General features: G+C 39.9%; 1 pseudogene; it reads left to right on the top strand.

Annotated features, from left to right (window-relative positions):
• Positions 1-5,395: 5,395 nt before the first annotated feature.
• LOC127656188 (inversin-like) overlaps positions 5,396-20,153 on the top strand; it is a 30,400-nt pseudogene continuing 15,642 nt past the window's right edge.

The following is a 20,153-nucleotide window of genomic DNA, read 5'->3' as shown; positions in this document are numbered from 1 at the left end:
GGAAAAAGGTTTCTGACTGTTATACACAATCATAATTGTTAAAAACAAGTGATTTTGATTGTTCGATACATATTTTTGAATGTTTTTGTGTGCCTCGCAGTTTATTTCAAGCACATCCAGGTTGTAAGAGCTGTGCATTAACAACCTGGATGTGCTTGAAAATTATAGGCATTGAGGCTGTGCAGAATGTTGCAGAAAAAATAAATAAATTGCCTATAGCAAAAAAGATATATTGCTAATCCAAAGACACAAAATATTTGTATTTTTAAGGCATAATCTAAAATCACACTGTGTCGGTCTGCGGGAGAGAGAGAGCGGTAAGGCTTGTCACCTGGTTTATAATTAACCCTAACACCTGTGTCTCGTTATAATGATGCGGAGGGAGACATAAAAGGAACGCCAAGTGTCGAGAGAGAGAGAGAGAGAGACCTGAAGGCGAACATTATTTACCATTGATTCCTGTTGTGTATATGTACCTGTGTTTGACGGTTACCATCGAGTGTCTTAGTAGAGAGATTAAAACTGACCTCAAGCTGCTTCGCTGTCTCCTGACTCCTCCATTAACAAACCAAAGAGTGTTACACACATTTTTCATCATAATGACCTTAAGACATTACAGATTCAGTTTCTGTTACAGCATAATTTTCTGTAAAGCTGCTTTGTAATTATGTGTGTTGTGAAAAGTGCTATAGAAAAATGGTTTGACTATAATATACTGTAGTCAAATAATACATATCTAATTCTGGTAACTAATATTTGTGGCCTGGTTTAGTTATACTTGTAAGATTTCAAAAGTATATGTGTGCTATAAGTTCTTTCATGTTTTGTAACTCTTTATGAAAGCACACTCCTTTAAGTCAGCCTTGGCAGAGAGCACTGCCAGTGTTTTGGCACTCTAGGTCAGAGCAGGTGGTTTGTGCTCTGTGAGCGAGTGATCCGATCTCTCCCCTGCAGAACACTAGATCAGAGCTGCTAGGGGGACCTGCGGCTACGCCAAGCCCAGTAAGGGATTCACTTAGCTGGGAAACATCTGCTGAGGCCTCCCCTGCCTCCTGGACAGCTAGGTAAGAGTCTGCAACCAAGAACAGTGCCTAGATTGTTAATAAGAGTTTAATTATTTTTAAAGTATTGTTAAGATATGTTTGTTTTTTTATAGTATTATTATAATTATTTAATTAAGGAAAGAATATGAGTTGTGGCAAAATTTTCCAAAGCATCCAAGAATGTTAAAGATTAACCTGGAATTGCATTATTTATCAGTATGATGTAGTGTTACCATTCTCTTCTGTGGTATGTGTTCAGAAGTGTTTGGAGAATAGCTGAAGTGAGCTGAATGAAAGAAAATGAAGAGAGCAGTGCTGAGAATGATGGCAGGATAATACCCTTTCAGTGCAGCTTTTAACCAAGTGTCAGTGTTATTCTATCACTTAAACATTGCTTTCTTTAAAGAATTCCATCTGTCATATCAAAGCTTTATAAACCGCTATATTTAAATATTTTGTATTACTAACAAAAAGCATTTTGCACTGTAACATGGTGTGAATCTAACTGTGTGATGCATTTTAAAAGCTGTTAATTACCAGGTACACCAGCGCTAAAAGATTTAGCTTTTGACAAATGTAACTTATTCTTAATGTTTTAGAAAGTCCATTATTTACTAAAGTACCTACTGTACTGTTTAATCTGTTATCGATATATCGGTTACCAGCAAAAATCAACAGATAGTTGGCAATAGTTTTAAAACAAATTTGATTCCTCTGTAGACTAAAAATAAGAGTCTTCTGTGTATTTTGGGCTTGTTCATAGTTAAAGGAATAGCTCACCCAAAAATGAAAGTTCTCTCATCATTTACTCCCAGATGTGTATGACTTTATTTCTTCAACAGAACACTAACAAAGATTTTTTGAAAATAACATTTCTGTAGGTCCATACAATGCAAGTGAACGTGACCAGACATTTGAATCTCCAAAAGTCACATAAAGCCCACATAAAAGTGGAAGTGGATAAATATAAAAGTGAAATGTAAAAGACTCAAGCAGTTTCTCACCCAGAAAAAGACTTGATCAGTTTTTCACCTACACCTATCATATTGCTTCTGAAGATATTGATTTAACCACTGGAGTCATATTACTTTTATGCTGCCTTTATGTGATTTTTGGAGATTCAATGGTCTGGTCAACATTCACTTGCATACAATTATGGACTAACAGCTGAGATATTCTTCTAAAAAAAAAAACCTATATAGGCAAAATCCAACATCGGTCGACCTCTATTATTTATCTTTGTCTTTTTTGCTTTTAGCTTGATATCAAGCGTTAGTAATCTTACCTTCATAATTCAATTTGTCAAACAAATGCAGAATAGAATATTGTGTGTCCCACGGCTCGTGCTCTGCTTACTGATGTTATAACTCTAGACATTAAATATAGTGCTATATAAGCTACAGAGACTGACTTCAGTCATGGTGACCCCACATTTGACAGGCCTTAGTTTAACCATGTGCTTTAACCTCAGCATGTACAGTATGAATAAGTACAATCTATTCAATGGCCTCCATGTTGAATGTGCCTTGTTTTAATATTTAATGAAGTGAAGGGTAAGTGAATGTTTCTGAGGGAGTCTTGGCTGTCTCCGGGGTTAAGTGAGCTGTTAATAATTGAAGCTGTGCTGATTTTTATGGTTCTTTGAGCGTGTTAATAGAATAATGTACTTACTGACAGCATGAATAGAATAATGTACTTACTGACAGCATGAATAGAATAATGCAGTTAACGTGTGTTTTGAGAATAATGTAATTAGTATGTGTTAAGGGGGCCATAGCTGTGGGAGAGAACACGCAAATGCACACATCTACATGATCCGTTGTGTTGAGATAAACCCCAGTATGTGTCGCTCATTGCTTTATAACCTTATAAACACTCAACTGATTCAAATCTTGTTTTATCTTTTTTTGTATTTCCTCTGCCTCTCTCTCTCTAGTTCTCTCTTTCCCCTCTCTCTCATGGATTTTCTGTTTGTTTTTCAATCACATTATTTCCCGCGCACAGCGGTGTTGCCAACGGCTAAATGGCCCCTCTCCTACTAATTGGACGTTTAATTAGATCACAGATTTGGCCCAATTAGTCGCTGTAGGGAGGAGAGGGGATAGCCTGGGGGGCTGTGTGTGTGTCTTTGAGTGTGTTTATGTGGGTAGATTGTGGAGAGAGAAATCGAGATATATGGATAGAGAGAAGAGGGAGGGTGGGAGAGAGAGATATGTCTGTCTAGGATGCCTTATTAGAGATGTCAGAAAGGGTCTTCCATGATACTTCCCCCTCATCCTGAGTTTGGCCCCAAGAGCCCTATCAGAGGAACCCAGCCCAAGTGTGCTCCTGGGTCTCAGGACACACCATCTCTCTGCCAGAGGAGCAGATCCGGTTCAAATCACTGCTGTATCACCTGAGTGAGCACAGTCTCGGTATATCGTTGACTGATGCCATGCCTTCATGAGAACATTCAGCCCTTTCAGGGCTCAACAATAAGGAATTTTTTCTGCTGGCCCAGATTTGTCCTTACCTTGCCGATATTTTTACTGACCCCACCACAAAATGTTAGGCATTTATTTTTTTTTACAACATATTTCTTACTTTACACTACAAAGAAAGTTATAACAAATAATTTATTACGTTTTTAATTTGCAACAATGTTTTTACATAATGCAGGTATAATGTCACTCCATGACTGCTCCTCTCACTTTTTCTAGAAAACTATGGCATACAGTAATTTGTTTACAAAAAAGTTGAAAAGAAGGTGAATACATGATGGCAGACCTATTTTCCCAAAAGTCTTGCATTTTCTGATCGAATAATTTGAGGCTAAATTTTTTTAATATAAAGTAAGAAGGGTGTGAATTACGTGGAGGTTTGGAGGGTCTCATTGATTTATGCCTTTTAATTAAGTGTGTTGTGTCATATGTATAATATATAACACTTATGTTATACAGTGTTGTGTTTAACTGTTAACTTATGTTGTTCACTTGTTATGACTTACACCTCTGGAGCTACATAATTGCATTATTTTGCCCATTGGAAACCACACCTCTTTCACCGGAGGGGCTCATTTGTCACTCGGCATTATGGAAAACCACAGCTAATGAGGCACAAGGTGATCATGTCTCTCATGTAACTCTATGGATGGCATCCGTAGGGATGATTGCATGCATCAACAGCATGTCGCCCCTTCTCCTTAGAGAAAGTATGTAAGATTTGCCCTCTGGGCATTAGATGAAAGGACCTGTGTCTCTCTGCTAGGTACTTGGAGCAGATTTGAAGTAAAGCACTGTTTTGGAAAGCTGATGGCTGATGTGAATCACAGATACCTATTATTGCAGTGCCAGGCAGGTACTGCTTTACAGACAAATATGCATACGGCTCAACTTGAGTGTTGGTACGGCTATCCTTATGAGGACTCTCCATAGACATAATGATTTTAATACTGTACGAAATATAGATTCTATCCCCTAACTGTACCCCTAAACCAGCATTTTTACATTTTCAAAAATATATAGTTTATTATATGATTTAAATTATGGGGACACTAGAAACGTCCTCATAAACCACATTTATAGCATAATACCCTTGTAATTACCAGTTTGTAACCTAAACAAATGTCCTCGGAAACCGCCCACACAGACACACACACTTACACACTAGGATGAAGGGCTCTCCCTCTTGTGCAGATTGCATGAATGCTTAATGTGTTTCAGAGTTTTATTGGAAAGATGTTTGTAGGGTCTTTTGTGTCTATAACAGTTTTATTTTCAGTTCTGTAACTCAAAAAAAAATATATGACCAATTCTATTATATTAGCTTTTCTACATAACAGTTTTACTTTGAGTTCTGAAACTCTGTTGTAATTTTATATTAGCATTTTGTTTTTCATATCTACATAACAGTCTTATTGTAACTTTTGACCTTGTCTTGTTTTCTGTTTCCCCTTTGTTTTCCATTTGTTTCACTTTCGTCACTCCATAGTCTTCACTTTTGACCCGTCTGTACCTCCATAGTCTTGTTAGCCATCGTGTTAATTGTTCATTGTTCTCACCTGTCCTCGTTAGTTTTTTATTGGTTTCTGTTCATCACCTCATCATGTTATTTTGAGTTCTGTTTGTTCATTGGTCCTTTCTTGTATTTATACCCTGCCTGTTTGTTCAGTCACTGTCGATCGTTGTTTGTTTGTTATGGATGTTAGTTTATGTTGTAAGCCTGCTCTGTGTTCCCTTCCCGAGTTTTCCGTGTTCCTGCCTTGCTTGTTTGTTTGTTTATTCATTTATAGTTAATAAATATACTGCGTTTGGATCCTCAACCTTGTCTCCCTCGTTGTCCCTGCTAACTCGTAACAGAACGATCGACCACACATGGATCCAGCAGCCTATTCAGCAAATTATCTGCTCCTTAGCCTCAAGCAGGGGGACCGCCCTTTGGAGGACCACATCCAGGACTTCCTTCCCCTGGCAAGAGTCTCTGACTTCCCGGAACCAATCCTGGTGAGCTTCTTCAGGGGCAATCTGAACGCCTCACTGAGGGAGCGGTTACCTCCGGCAACGCACGAGTGGACCCTCTGCAGCTTCATAGAGGTGACTTTGCGGGTCGGCAGATCGCCGTTAACCGTGGGCGTTGCTGAGGAGGACTTTACCTCACCACCCACAGGGGAGACCCTTCAGCCATCCCTGGCGCTCCCAGTCACACCAGATCCACATGTCAGCGAGCAAACCCCCACGCCAGCCACTTCCCCAGAACCCACACGGTCAACCTCGTCTGCCCGGAGGAGGAGGAGAAGACGGGCTTCCGCCTCCCGGCCCACGCCTGCCCCGGTCTGTGAGCCAGACCCCTCGCCTGTCACGGTGAGCGAGCCTGCGCCCACGCATGCCGCGGCCAACCAGCCAGAGCCCTTAGCCTCCGATGTCAGCCTCTCAAGTCTCTCGAGCGAGCCAGAGCCTACGCATGTCACGGTGAGCGAGCCTGCGCCCACGCATGCCGCGGCCAACCAGCCAGAGCCTGATGCCTCAGACGTCAGTGAGCCAGCGCCGGTAGCCTCAAGCATCAATGAGCCAGTGCCTGTAGCCTCGACCGTCCCTGAGCCAGCGCCTGTAGCCTCGACCGTCCCTGAGCCAGCGCCTGAAGCCTCGACCGTCCCTGAGCCAGCGCCTGAAGCCTCGACCGTCCCTGAGCCAGCGCCAGTAGCCGTGACCGTCCAAGAGCCAGTGCCGGCAGCCGTGACCGTCCAAGAGCCAGTGCCGGCAGCCGTGACCGTCCAAGAGCCAGTGCCGGCAGCCGTGACCGTCCAAGAGCCAGTGCCGGCAGCCATGACCGTCCAAGAGCCAGTGCCAGTAGCCATGACCGTCCAAGAGCCAGTGCCAGTAGCCATGACCGTCCAAGAGCCAGAGCCAGTAGCCATGACCGTCCAAGAGCCAGTGCCAGTAGCCATGACCGTCCAAGAGCCAGTGCCTGTAGCCTCGACCGTCCCTGAGCCAGCACCTGAAGCCTCGACCGTCCAAGGGCCAGCGCCAGTAGCCGTGACCGGCCAAGAGCCAGTGCCGGCAGCCATGACCGTCCAAGAGCCAGTGCCTGCAGCCATGACCGTCCAAGAGCCAGTGCCAGTAGCCATGACCGTCCAAGAGCCAATGCCAGTAGCCATGACCGTCCAAGAGCCAGCACCCCCCGAGCTTTCCACAGCTCCGCCTCCCAGGCTTTCCAGAGCTCCGCTTTCCGAGCTTTCCAGAGCTCCGCCTCCCGAGCTTTCCAGAGCTCCGCCTCCCGAGCTTTCCAGAGCTCCGCCTCCCGAGCTTTCCAGAGCTCCGCCTCCCAGGCTTTCCAGAGCTCCGCCTTCCGAGCTTCCCGAGCTTTCCAGAGCTCTGCCCTCCGAGCTTTCCAGAGCTCCGCCCTCCGAGCTTTCCAGAGCTCCGCCTCCTGAGCTTCCAGAGCCTCCCTCAGCTCCGCCTCCGGAGCTTCCAGAGCCTCCCTCAGCTCCGCCTCCGGAGCTTCCAGAGCCTCCCTCAGCTCCGCCTCCTGAGTCTCCAGAGCCTCCCTCAGCTCCGCCTCCGGAGCTTCCAGAGCCTCCCTCAGCTCCGTCTCCAGAGCCCTTCTCAGTTTCGCCCCCGGGACCTGTCCCTATCCTGAGGCTGCCTCCCAGGCCTCTTGGATCCGTCCCTGTCCGATGGCCACCTCCCAGGCCCCCCGAACCTGTCCCTCAGTGCCCCCAGGGACTGCCTAATTGGCCCCGTGTACTGTCTCCTTTCCCTTTGTGCCCCCGTGGACTGTTTAATTTCCCATTGTTGCCCTCCTTGGACTTCCTGCCTGCCCTCTGTGCCCCTTGGACTGCCCCCCTGCTCATGTGCCCCCGGTCTGTCTGTCTGCCCCCGGTGCCATCATGTCGTTTTCTATGGTTTTTGTCTTGGGTTTTGTTTTTTCGTTTTTGGATCGTCTGGGATCCGATCCTTAGAGGGGGGGCTATGTAACGTATGACCTTCTCTTGTTTTCTGTTTCCCCTTTGTTTTCCATTTGTGTCACTTTCGTCACTCCATAGTCTTCACTTTTGACCCGTCTGTACCTCCATAGTCTTGTTAGCCATCGTGTTAATTGTTCATTGTTCTCACCTGTCCTCGTTAGTTTCTTATTGGTTTCTGTTCATCACCTCATCATGTTATTTTGAGTTCTGTTTGTTCATTGGTCCTTTCTTGTATTTATACCCTGCCTGTTTGTTCAGTCACTGTCGATCGTTGTTTGTTTGTTATGGATGTTAGTTTATGTTGTAAGCCTGCTCTGTGTTCCCTTCCCGAGTTTTCCGTGTTCCTGCCTTGCTTGTTTGTTTGTTTATTCATTTATAGTTAATAAATATACTGCGTTTGGATCCTCAACCTTGTCTCCCTCGTTGTCCCTGCTAACTCGTAACACTTATTTTGAATTCTGTAACTCAAACATATTTTTATAAAAACGTTTATTATAAAAGTGTTTATTTTGTTTTGGCTCTTATTTAAAGTTCTGTAACTCAAACAAAATTGACCCACTTTATACTAGGGTGTCTTTAACTAATATATATTTGATACATGTACTAATTAAGTACATACGTGTTGTTGCATTGTACTTGCATTTAAAGTACCTGCATTTAATTACATCTGTAGTTACGCTGTTAACCTTACCCCTAACCCTACACCAACCCTCACCCTAAACCTTAACCCCTAACCCTTAACCCTACACCTAAACCTACTCTTACCTCAAAATCAGTTGTAGAAAATGTGAATCTTGTAAGAATTTTGCATCATATAGTTAACGATGCCTAATATAAATTGGGACCAACATACTTTTATAAGACTAGTTTTATTATACTAGGGTTTTGTTTTTTGTGACTACAAAACAGTTTATATTTTAAGCTCTGTAACTCAAATGTAACTACATTACAAATTGTATTAGATTATTGTTATGTTTTTCGTGTCTACATAACTTGTATTATGTGTTCTGCAACTCAAAACATTTACTAATATCATTAATCAGTAATATAAGATTATGTGTATTACGCAATTTTGTAAGATATGAAAAATACAGTTAACAGATGCTATGTGTTTTGGAATTGTTAAAGGCCAATTATTATTGAATTTAGTTATCAACTCGTTTACATGCACAGTTGTTAATTAAATTAGTAAAAACAATTGGAGCATGATTATTGATTTAATCAATACCGCTACAGTTCAGGTAACAGTTAATTACTTTTTTATTATTATTTCTTATATTGAAAAGTTCCAGCTTCCTTTCACAAAAATCTGAATCCCTGTTCAAGATAAAGTTGTTTGATTTGTATGCCAGGTAATTTTGTTATTAAGCCTTAGTGTGTGTGTGTGTGTGTGTGTGTGTGTCATAGTCTGGAGGAAATTGAGGAAAGCTTGTGGTCGATGTGAATGAAGCCTCCATAAAAACCTTCTATCACGGAAAATCACTTCCCACGCGATCACATGCACACGCTAACCTGTGGTTGGACACAAACACGCTTAGATGTACACATACAGATAGAACTCTCCCCTTATACGCGCACCTCTCTCAAAGGCATCCATCCCCCTGCTGTCATTTTTCCACGTCGTGGTTCCAAAAAGCAGACTGTGTGTGTCTGTGTGTGTGTGTTTGTGATGTCTGATTTCCTTAGTTTAAGTATGCAGAGTCAAATAAAGCTGAATTATAGTGTATCAGAGCGTATTTAAAAGCTTTAATCAGAACATACACACAAACAGGCATGCTACTGAAGTAGTTGTAACTCTTAGTAGTTTTATGAGCCTATATTAACTAACCCCAATTACCCTCTCATGAGGTGCGTGAGAACAGAGTGGCTAATTGGTTGTGTGTGTGTGTGAGAGAGAGAGAGAGAGAGAAAGAGAAAGAAAAGTGGAAAGAATGGCAAAGAAAAATGAAATCGTATGAATGGGAATGGTATACTCATTGAAAAGATGCTTGTATTTTATTTTGCAGCTGTCCTCTATTCTACAGTCATAAATAGGCATCTAAGCAGATCGTTCACATTTAGTGTGTATCTGTATATTAAATTGATTTTTTTAAGCTCTTACAATATTGATGAGCATGAATAAGAGATGAGTTGAGCAGGGTGTGTCTCTGTGGAGATTTGCCCCCTCCCTGCTACTTCCTATCTAAGGATTACCTAGCATTCCAGCTGAACCACTGTGAGTGGATTTAATGGTTAGTTCAGTCACCATTCAGAGCTAAGCATTTATTTTTAGTGCTTGGCCCATGTTAAAATCAAATAATCTTTTAGTCCATGTCTATAAGCTTTGATAATCCTAAATGTTGACTAAATAAACTTTTAGCAGAATTATGCATTTAATATGTATAGGCTTTCTCTTCTGAAAAATGGACCAAACATTTTAATGGCTCATTCCTCTTTCAATAGGAAATATGTAAATTAAGGAAAAATTTTCACCAAACCATTTCCTTAACCATTTTTGTCCCCCGATGGTCTTTAATTCTTGGGAAGTATGAATACTGTATAACCTCTGATGCGTGTTTGCACCAGGTGATGATGCTCCCCCAGAATCTATCTCAGGTTCATGCAGCTGCTGTGAATGGAGACAAGAACATCTTACAGAGGCTGATTACAGATATCACACTTGTATATTAATGTAACTTTATTACACTGCTCTGGGATACCTGATTCTGGATTGGTCAATCGTGATGTTCTGCAGTCAGTTATTTTTTTAATAAAGACCTTTAAACCTCTATATTTATCCTTGGCATCCAATCAGTAAGGTGCAAGACTCAGTTAGGTTTTATTTTGCAATAATGACCAACTGACTGTACATTATTTCTTTCATGTTCTTCATTTAAAATTAGGATGTATTCTAACAGTATCAGTAGGTTAGGGTTGACTCTTTTGTGTGTGTAGCAGAGCATCATCTGCAGGACAATGAGGATCAGTTTGGTAGGACTCCTCTGATGTACTTTGTGCTGGCTGACCACTTGGACTGTGCAAAGGTTCTGCTTAAAGCTGGAGCAGCTGTCAATAAGACTGACCACAGTCAAAGAACTGCTCTGCACCTTGCAGCACAAAAGGTGACATATGCACACACACCTGTCTATCTCTGAGCTTATTGTGTTTATAATAAATAACTTTTTAATTATTGCCCCTTAATTAAATTGTATGTTTTTACTTTATTAAACTATTTTTCAAACCATATAAAAACAAGCTGTGTGAGTCAGACACTTCAATTAAATTTCAACTAACTAAAATAAATTCTCTATCTGAACAATTAGGAAGTTAAATCAGATCAAATCAATATGAAATTCAAAAGTAGTTGTAAATAATGCATAAGACATCACAAAACAAAACAAAAAATGCTCTGCTATAATGCATTTTAAACCATTCAAGGCTCTAAATCCATTACTAGATGGGTTTAGCATAATGAAGTATATCAAATGGTAGATAGAATACTCGCTATAGGGACATTTTCAGCCCCCACATTTTAAATATGTACTTTTATTCAATATGTTGGTGGCATTATTACCCTGAGCCTTGGTTTATTTCTGACCTTGGTTGTTGGTGTTTACTGCCCTCTAGTGTATGTGAACTTGTGTCAAATCTTGAAAGCAGGATTTGAATATGAGAATGCGTGTGTATGTTTTATGTTGTTTTGACTTAATAAACTGGACTGTCTGAAAAAAATAAGAGGAAGAGAGGTGAGGAGAGGAGAAGAATGAATAGGAGATAAGAGGAGGAGAGTGGAGTGGAGAGGAAGGCAGAAGAGGATGAGTAGAGGAAGACAGGGAGGAAAGGGATTGATGGGTAACAATCTGACATATAGATCAATAAGAGCTGTAGCTCAGGGATTAACACTCTAATTGGGCTGGGAATAGAGACTGAGAACCCTGACACACACACACACACACACACACACACACACACACACACACACACACACACACACACACACACACACACACACACACAAGGGCTCTCCCCAGAATGTTTTACACTGGAGCTAAGTAGACCTAAGAGGATACTTGATGAAAGGGGAGGGCCATTCACACTCAGACAGATTCAGACACCTTAAACTTTGGCCCAGTAATAAACGCTATTGGATGACAAGCAATATTTGACAAATAACATGTCCATGAGCTTTTTTATTTTATTTTTTATCAACATCAATAATGTAATGTAATGTAATGTATACATCAATATTTTAGGTATAAGGGTAAATGGATATATTTTAAAAGCTGTGAATGGTCACCATTTCATAAACTTAAATTTCTAACTTTTCACAATTTCTTATCATCTTTTAGCTTTTCTGCTGTTCACTTAAAGGGATTGTGCACCCAAAATAAAAATCTTGTGATCATTTTCTCACCCTTATTGTCCCAAACCCCAATGACTTTCTTCTTCAGAACACAAACATAGGTAATTTGAAGGATATATGATATGTTTGTCCATTCAGTATAAGTCAATGGGGTCCAAAACATTCAAGCTCCAAAAAGGACATAAAGGCAGCATAAAGTCCAAAGTATACTTCGGTCAGATGTGGACAGGACACAAATCTCATCATCAGCAAAGTCCTTGAGCACTGAACGTTCCCAGCCCAATTTTCTAACCGTCTAGAGAAAGATCTGGAGATACCTGCATTTGTATAACTCAAGTCTGAAGGAATACAAAGACATCTTTATGGGTCTAAAGTCTGGTGTCTTTGAACGCGCTGAATGTGCGTGCGCCTGGAGCTATTCACACTAATTAGTGGGTCCACAAGGTGGCAATACTCACACTTGAGCCGTTGCTGTCATGCAGAAGCACTAGAAGAAGTTGTAATCACTACTAAACATCAGGAGATGACTGTAAAAACAACAACAGTGAATGTGCAAGTCAAGAGCGCGTGTGGGAGAAGGTCTGGTGATACCTGCATTTGTATAACTCAAGTCTGAAGGAATATAATGACATTTTTATGGGTGTAAACTCCTGAAGAGAAAGTCTGGTGTCTCATAGCAGTCATAGCGCGCATGCACCAACCACCTGTGAATGCGCACACAGTTACATTGAATATACTTTGACAGGCTCGCATTCGACTGTATCAAAATGGAAGTATGCCTAGGGCTTAAAAGTAATCCTTACAACTCGAGTGGTTTAATCCATGTCTCCTGAAGCAACACGATTGGTTTGAGTGGGGTAAATACCCAAATTTAAGTAGTTAATCACTATACAAATTTTGTATACTCAGACCAAAAGCAGGAACAGCCTCAGGAAATGATGTGAGCCACAAACAATCAAGCCACGGCTCAACATGTCGCAGCACATGCTCTAACCACTAGGCCTTGGCCACAACTGAAATTATATATTTGTTTGATTGATAACAGTAACATAAAGGTGTAGAATTACATGTTACCCATGCTTGAATCATTTGGTAGACATATATGCGTTGGATAATACAGTGCATACAAACAAACAAAAACATTTGTCCTGTTTGTTTTTTGTGTGTTTGCATGTGTTTCTCAGGGCAACGTGCATTTCATGAAATTCTTACTGTCCCATCAATCCGATTGCCAGTTGAATGATCTGGAGGAAATGACTCCGCTGGTCCTGGCAACCCATCACTCCAGCTTAAAACCTGGTGAGGTTGATACACAGGACAAGAATAAGGTAACAAACACAGAGATACACACACTAGACATGCTCACACACTCAGTTGCTATGTTTTCAAACATTTTAAGGCATCCTAGGCGTGCTCCCAATACAAATGCTGCCAAAATGTAGGTTACATAATTATGATGCCTTCTAAGATACCTTGTTTAGACAAATCTATAGGCAGCATCACATTTATTCTTTATGGTTGCAATGAGCTCAAATGGCAAATGAAGTGAGATAAATGTCAATCATAAATAAATGTATATTGAAAAATATCCATAAGAATAGTTCATTAAATTAAAAATATTATTAATAAAACATTATTTTACCCACATTATTTTATTTTTATGCTTATTAGAGTATTGCGTCGTTAAAGCATTGTGTCTCTATTGAAATCAGTATCGAGTCTCCAAATTTGCTGAGTGCTGTTTGAGTTGCTGCATATGTTAAGAATTCCAAATCAGTCACTTATGAGGTTCCAAGATGTTTAGAATGCTGCCTATGAAGGCATTAGGCAGTGAGGCTGCTCATTAGGTTTTGGAACTGAGCTAGTGTCTCCTCTACTGATGGCATGGGGTACAGGGGTTAACATGAGGTTAGGTTGTGTGTTTGTGTGCGTGTGTGTTTGTAGTTGTATAGATGTCGTAAAGCAGCAGGGAGCTCTGCATCATCTGATGTTTCTCTGGAGGATATGAGCTCTGTTTAAATAGTCTAGTAAGAGGTATTAAAGGTATAAAAGCTGCTGCGAGAGCTCGCCAGGTGCCTAGGAGGCTCAGGGACTCATTGCAATGTTAACCCTATTGTATGTAAGTGTAAAGTCACAATCGCGCACTCAGTGCATGCCACGGACTTCTCCCACAACTTGCCAAAGAATGCACACCAACCCAAGATCACCACAAAACAGCTTGAAGTGATAGATTACCCCAAATTTTTAATTCTCATCTTGTTCCAGACCCATTTGACTTCTGTGGAACACTAAAAGAGATGTTAAGCAGAATGTTAACCTCAGTCACCATTTACTTTCATTGCATGGAAAAAAGATGTTATGAAAGTGAATGGTGACTGAGGCTAACATTCTGCCTAACATCCTATTTTTGTGTTCCACAGAAGACATAAAGTCAGACAGGTTTGGGACAAGATGAGGGTGAGTAAATTATGACAGCATTTTTTTATTTTGCGTGAACTATCCCTTTAATAGTGGTTGGTACTGCCATAGCACTTTATTGTAATATTAATGTATAGCTATAATACCAGTAACAATAGCAGCAACTGTGCTGTTACACCGTGTCCTAACAACATGCAATGCAATTTTTGGACCAATAAGAATTCACATTGGGTGGGGTTAAAAAAAAGAACAAGCATTCAAGAACATGTCCTGTTGATTGTTGCAGTCACAGCTAGTTAGGACAAAAGTTATTTTTAAAATGGAACATATAACTTTCACCACTTTTCACATCTGGTTAGGTCATGGAGTTTGGATTAGTAGTATAAACAACCTTTTGAGAAGTAAACTTTGTAGGGAAATGTGTGGCGGTCACCATAGAGCAAAATAAGTTCGAGAGGTGTGTATGCAGGCCCTGTGCTTTCCTGGGAAACACTGCTATCAACTGCTCCAGATTACCAGACCACATGCAGCTTTATTCACTTTGGCTCCAATTACTGTAAACATTCACCCCAGTTTACTTTCCGATGGTCTACACACATACAGCGACTCTTTAGATTTGCCGTCATTTAAAATCTCATTCCACAGACAAACTGCTCAAAGCTACCATGGTTATTAATGCTCCTGTTTTAATCATTATTCTGTGTGTGTGTGTGTGTGTGTGTGTGTGTGTTTTGTGTCTAGGTGCCTGGTTGTGATTACGGAAACGTTTGTGTGTGTGTGTTCTCTTTGTGGTTATATCAGTGCTCCCACTTAGTTGCATAAGGGGGTCTTGTTTGCAGGCCCTTATCTGTCTGTTGGTTTTGTAATTTGTGATTTCTCATGATGAAGCTTGGTTTGTGACCAGATGCATAAAAATAGCTTGAGTCTTCTAGCGAGAGAGGTGACGTTTAATAAGTTATTTATTTGCACTTTGCTAGATTTGAATGATTTTTATGTCATAAATTGGTGAGATTCGATACACCTTCTACATATCTGTTCTTTGAAGTCAAAATGGCAAAGAATTCAAAATCTTCAGGCCCTGAAGATATTAAAAGACACTTACATGCTCAAGCTGGTGCCTCGGACGAGGCCGCAGACCAGGGACTCGTTTTTTTGACGGTACGTCGAGAGAAATCCAGTTGCAATTGGTGAGCATGTCTGTGATGCAGACGAAAGTCATTGCTGACTTAGAGGATCTTGCTATTATACGTCGATTGATTACTGCAATGGAAACATAATTCTCTGTGTTGGTTACAAGAATCGGGGATGTTGAGAGATGGATCGATTATCTAGAGTCATTGAAGGGGGAATCAGCTGCTAAACTAAAGTGGTGGTGGTGTAGTGGTCTAAAGCACATAACTGGTAATATGGTAATCAGAAGGTCGCTGGTTTGATCCTTGAGCAAGGTACTTAACTCCAGGTTGCTCCGGAGGGATTGTCCCTTTAATAAGGGCTCTGTAATTCGCTTTGGATAAAAGCGTCTGCTTTTTACGCATAAACAAATGCATAAATGTAAATGTAAATGTAAACCGCTAGCAACAAAAGTAGATTTGGAATACGTTTGGGAAAAACTGGAGGATTTGGAGAATCGTAGTCGTCGAAATAACGTCTGAATTGTTCAAATTCCTGAGCATGAATTAGGCAGAGATATGGTGAAAATCCTAGACGAGCTCTTCCTGAGTCTGCTCAACATGGCGAGGAGCAAAGGAAAGCTTTCTTGGAAGAACCACAGCATTTTCTTGTTCTCAGATTTAGCAAATTTGACAAGAGGGAAATGTGATCGATTCAAGGAATGCAAGAAACTCTTACATCAAAGGTTGATTTTGACTAATATTTATGCACCTAATGCTGATGATCAGGGCTTTTCTATAGATCTTGAAGGGATGTTGCAATCCGCTGGCACCCCTCATGATATAATATTGGAAGAAGACTTTAATCTTTTGTTGGACTCAGTCCTTGATCAGAGTGAAGCCAAAGTGTGCAAGCCCCCTAGAGACACATTGACGCTTCACAGAATGTGTAAAAATCATGGTCTTACAGATATTTGGAGACTTTTGAACCCATCTGTTAGGGACTATAATTTGTTTTCATCAGTCCATAAGATTTATTCAAGAATAGATTATTTTTATTTTTTTCTAAGTCCCTCACTTCATCACTTGCTCAATTGTAAACATCTTAGTCTCAGATCACACCCTGGTGAGTTTAGAGGTGTTGTCACATACGGAGAAAAATAAATCATATAGTTGGAGCTTTAATGTATCCCTTTTGCAAAATCGTGAATTCCAACAAACGTTAAAGGCTGAAATCAATGTTTATATGGAGACCAACTGGTCTTCAGTGGGCGTGGCTTGGGAGGTACCTAAAGGCGGTTCTTAGGGCTTGGATCATACAGTATGCCTCATTCATAAAAAATACAAAGCATTAGAACTCATGGAGTAGGAAGAGAACATTAAAAGTACCAAAACAGAACTGAAGTGCCGAATGTCGTCTGATGGCCTCAGAGAATTGACCTAGAGAATTGATATATCTTTGGCTAGATATATAAAGCAGAGAGAGTCTTTTTCTACCATTCCCTCAGTGAAATCTGCTGTGGTGGAATTTTTACCTCATCCATTGATATTAATAATGCTTTTAAAGAATTATATCTTGATCTTTATAGTTCCACATCTTCGTCTACTGATGAAGATATTAGAAACTTTGTGGAATCATTAGATTTCCCTAAACTGACGACAGCAAAAAAAATGCTCTTGATTCTGAGATAACCTTGGAGGAGCTTGACAAGGTAATTAAGGCCCTGCCTACAGGCAAGCCACTGAATTTTTTAGATCTTATGCTACAGAATTGGCTCCACTTTTGTTAGAAGTTTATACGGAATCATTAAAGAATGGAAACATTGCCAACCATGACACAAGCCCGGATCAGTCTGATAATTAAAAAGGACAAAGATCCAAGCGAGTGATAGATTTACCATCCAATTTCCCTGATCCAGCTAGATGTTATGTAGATCAGGTTGGGGTTTATTCTGGGCCATAGCTCTTCTGATAACATTAGGCATTTCATTAATATCATGTGGTCAGTGGTGAATGATCAGTTCGCTGCCATCTCACTTGACACCGAGAAAGGCTTTGAAAGTAGAATGGGATTACCTTTTTAAGATTTTGGAAATGTACGGGTTCTGGAATACTTTTATTGATTGGATAAAGTTACTTTATAGACACCCGTTAGCGGAAGTACAAACAAATGGATTATTTTCAGATTGTTGTACTCTGAATAGGGGCACTCGGCAGGGTTGCCCTCTTTCCCCATTATTGTTCTGTCTTGCCCTGGAATCATTAGCTGCCACGATAACAAAGGAGGATGATTTTCCAGGGGTGATGGCGGGAGGTCTGGCGCATAAGCTTCTGCTTTATCCAGATGATATTCTATTATTCATCTCTGACCCCACTAGATCTATGCCTTGCCTCCACAGAATTATGAATTCCTTTTCTACGTTTCACGTTCCAAAATTCAACTATCTGTTACATTATCTCCCTGTAGATGTCCCCCTCTCTTATTTCAAGCAATTTGATAGCATAGCAAAGTCCTTTATTTGGAGTGGTAAATGTCACAAATGACATTTCAAAAAGTTACATAGGCCGATTGACAAAGGTGGGCTAGGCTACCCAAGATTTTGTTTAATTATTATGCATTCAGTCTAAGACATTTGGCTCATTGGTCGCTTCCACCTGAGAGAGTCCCTCCCTGGTTTTGTATTGAACAGGAAGTCCTTGCCCCAATTTTGCCATTGCAAAGCCTTTCTATCAAACTAACCGGATTTAAATTTAAGGTTAAGAATAAATTACTCGTTATTCATCCATGGGTCATTCAGTAGCCATATATGTAATGGAGTATACAGGACATACAAACAAACAAAAATATTTATCCTGTGTTTGCATGTGTTTCTCGTGGCAACATTCGTTTCATGACACTCTTACTGTCACATCATGCCGATTGACAGTTGAAGGATATGTAGGAAATTACTCTGCTGCTCCTGGCAACCTGGCAACCTGTCACTCCGTATTTTGTTTATACTTTTCAGTTTGAAAGAATATTCCGGGTTTATTCTCTATTCTCAAGTTAGGCTCAATCAATAGCATTTGTGGCATAATATCGATTACATTTGTATACATTTTTATTTTCTTTAAAAATGCATGTTAACATCATTTTACTATGATAATATTGCTTACTAACCTTTACTTTGTTATATCCAAATTTTACAACTTTCTTGCCATGACGACATAGCACCATACACCCTGTAATCCACAAAAACATACATTTAAACAACTTAACAGCTCAATTAATTGAGCATCGAGTTCTAATACAGTTTTTCATTTTTAATTTAGTTTTTTTTTTTTACAACAGCATGGCAACCTACATGCTGGTTCCACCATCTGACTTTGATTTGGTGGATAAAAGTTTTTCAAATATTAATAATATTGTAAAACAAAATTGTTTAATTTCTTATTGCTTTATAAGAAATAATAATAATACAATATTATTTTGCACTACTCATTCCAGATGTTTTTAAATGAATGTAATCTTTTAACGAGGCTTTCTTTTTTTTTCACATTTTTCACATAAGTTACACCACTTAAAAATATCCAAATTACCTTTGAATTTTTTTATTTCTTTTTTACTTTGTAATTGAAAACATTTTTATCATAGAAGAGGTGTAATTAAGTAACTGTTTTTTGCGAATAGTATTTTTAATGTATTCAAATTAGTCACTAATTGACCCTAACATAGATGAGGTTTTATTAAGATTAACTTGTGATAGTCTTGGCAGAATCAGTTAGAATAGGTTGAACATTGTGAACAAATCGATGATATTGTTTTCCAGCAAAAGTCTGTTTATGAATAGCTGTCATAGATTTCAGCTTTTATTTTTAGAATTAAAAACTACCAAACAGTTTTTTCCCCCCTTCTGTAAAGAAAGCTGAACATTTTATGAAAAATATAAATATTTTTTCTGATGTTAAGTACATTGTTAAAAATACATTTTCAAGTTATTTATGGTAGGCTCAATTATAATATTGGCAGGCCAAATGCAAATCTGAACGTATTGGCCAACTGGAAACAACCAGCCTTATTGTTGATACACAATACATTTACATAAAGGAGTGAACAATATAAGCAGTACAATAATATTTAATACCAAGAGTAAACTTTAAAGTAGTGAGAAGTACAACACTGAAGTGTAACTGTTTTTTGCTTATTGGAAGCATTCAAACACAAGATTAACAGCAAGCCTACATGGGATCTGCACCCAGAGATCTCCACAGAAATATTTGTATCGGAAAGCTTGTCATTCACAAAGTTCTACACATCACCCACTTTCCTAATTGTATTGTGCTTTGAGCTACCAATTTTGCTCTGCTAAACACATTTGATCATGTCCATTCTGCAGATTTCCCTCAAAATCAACAGAGAAAAAAAAAACCGAAAAAAGAAGGCTGCAGATTCTGCCCGGGCCTGATCTGCTTTGTTGGTCCATTTTTAGCAGGGTTGTTGTGAATATACACTCACCTAAAGGATTTATTAGGAACACCTGTTCAATTTCTCATTAATGCAATTATCTAATCAACCAATCAGTTGCTTCAATGCATTTAGGGGTGTGGTCCTGGTCAAGACAATCTCCTGAACTCCGAACTGAATGTCAGAATGGGAAAGAAAGGTGATTTAAGCAATTTTGAGCGTGGCATGGTTGATGGTGCCAGACGGGCCAGTCTGAGTATTTCACAATCTGCTCAGTTACTGGGATTTTCACGCACAACCATTTCTAGGGTTTACAAAGAATGGTGTGAAAAGGGAAAAACATCCAGTATGCGGC

The sequence above is a fragment of the Xyrauchen texanus genome, chromosome 15 (genome assembly GCF_025860055.1).
Source record: "Xyrauchen texanus isolate HMW12.3.18 chromosome 15, RBS_HiC_50CHRs, whole genome shotgun sequence".
Taxonomy (NCBI): domain Eukaryota; kingdom Metazoa; phylum Chordata; class Actinopteri; order Cypriniformes; family Catostomidae; genus Xyrauchen; species Xyrauchen texanus.
The sequence above is the reverse complement of the archived record's forward strand: the minus strand, read 5'-3'. Positions and strand labels throughout refer to the sequence as shown.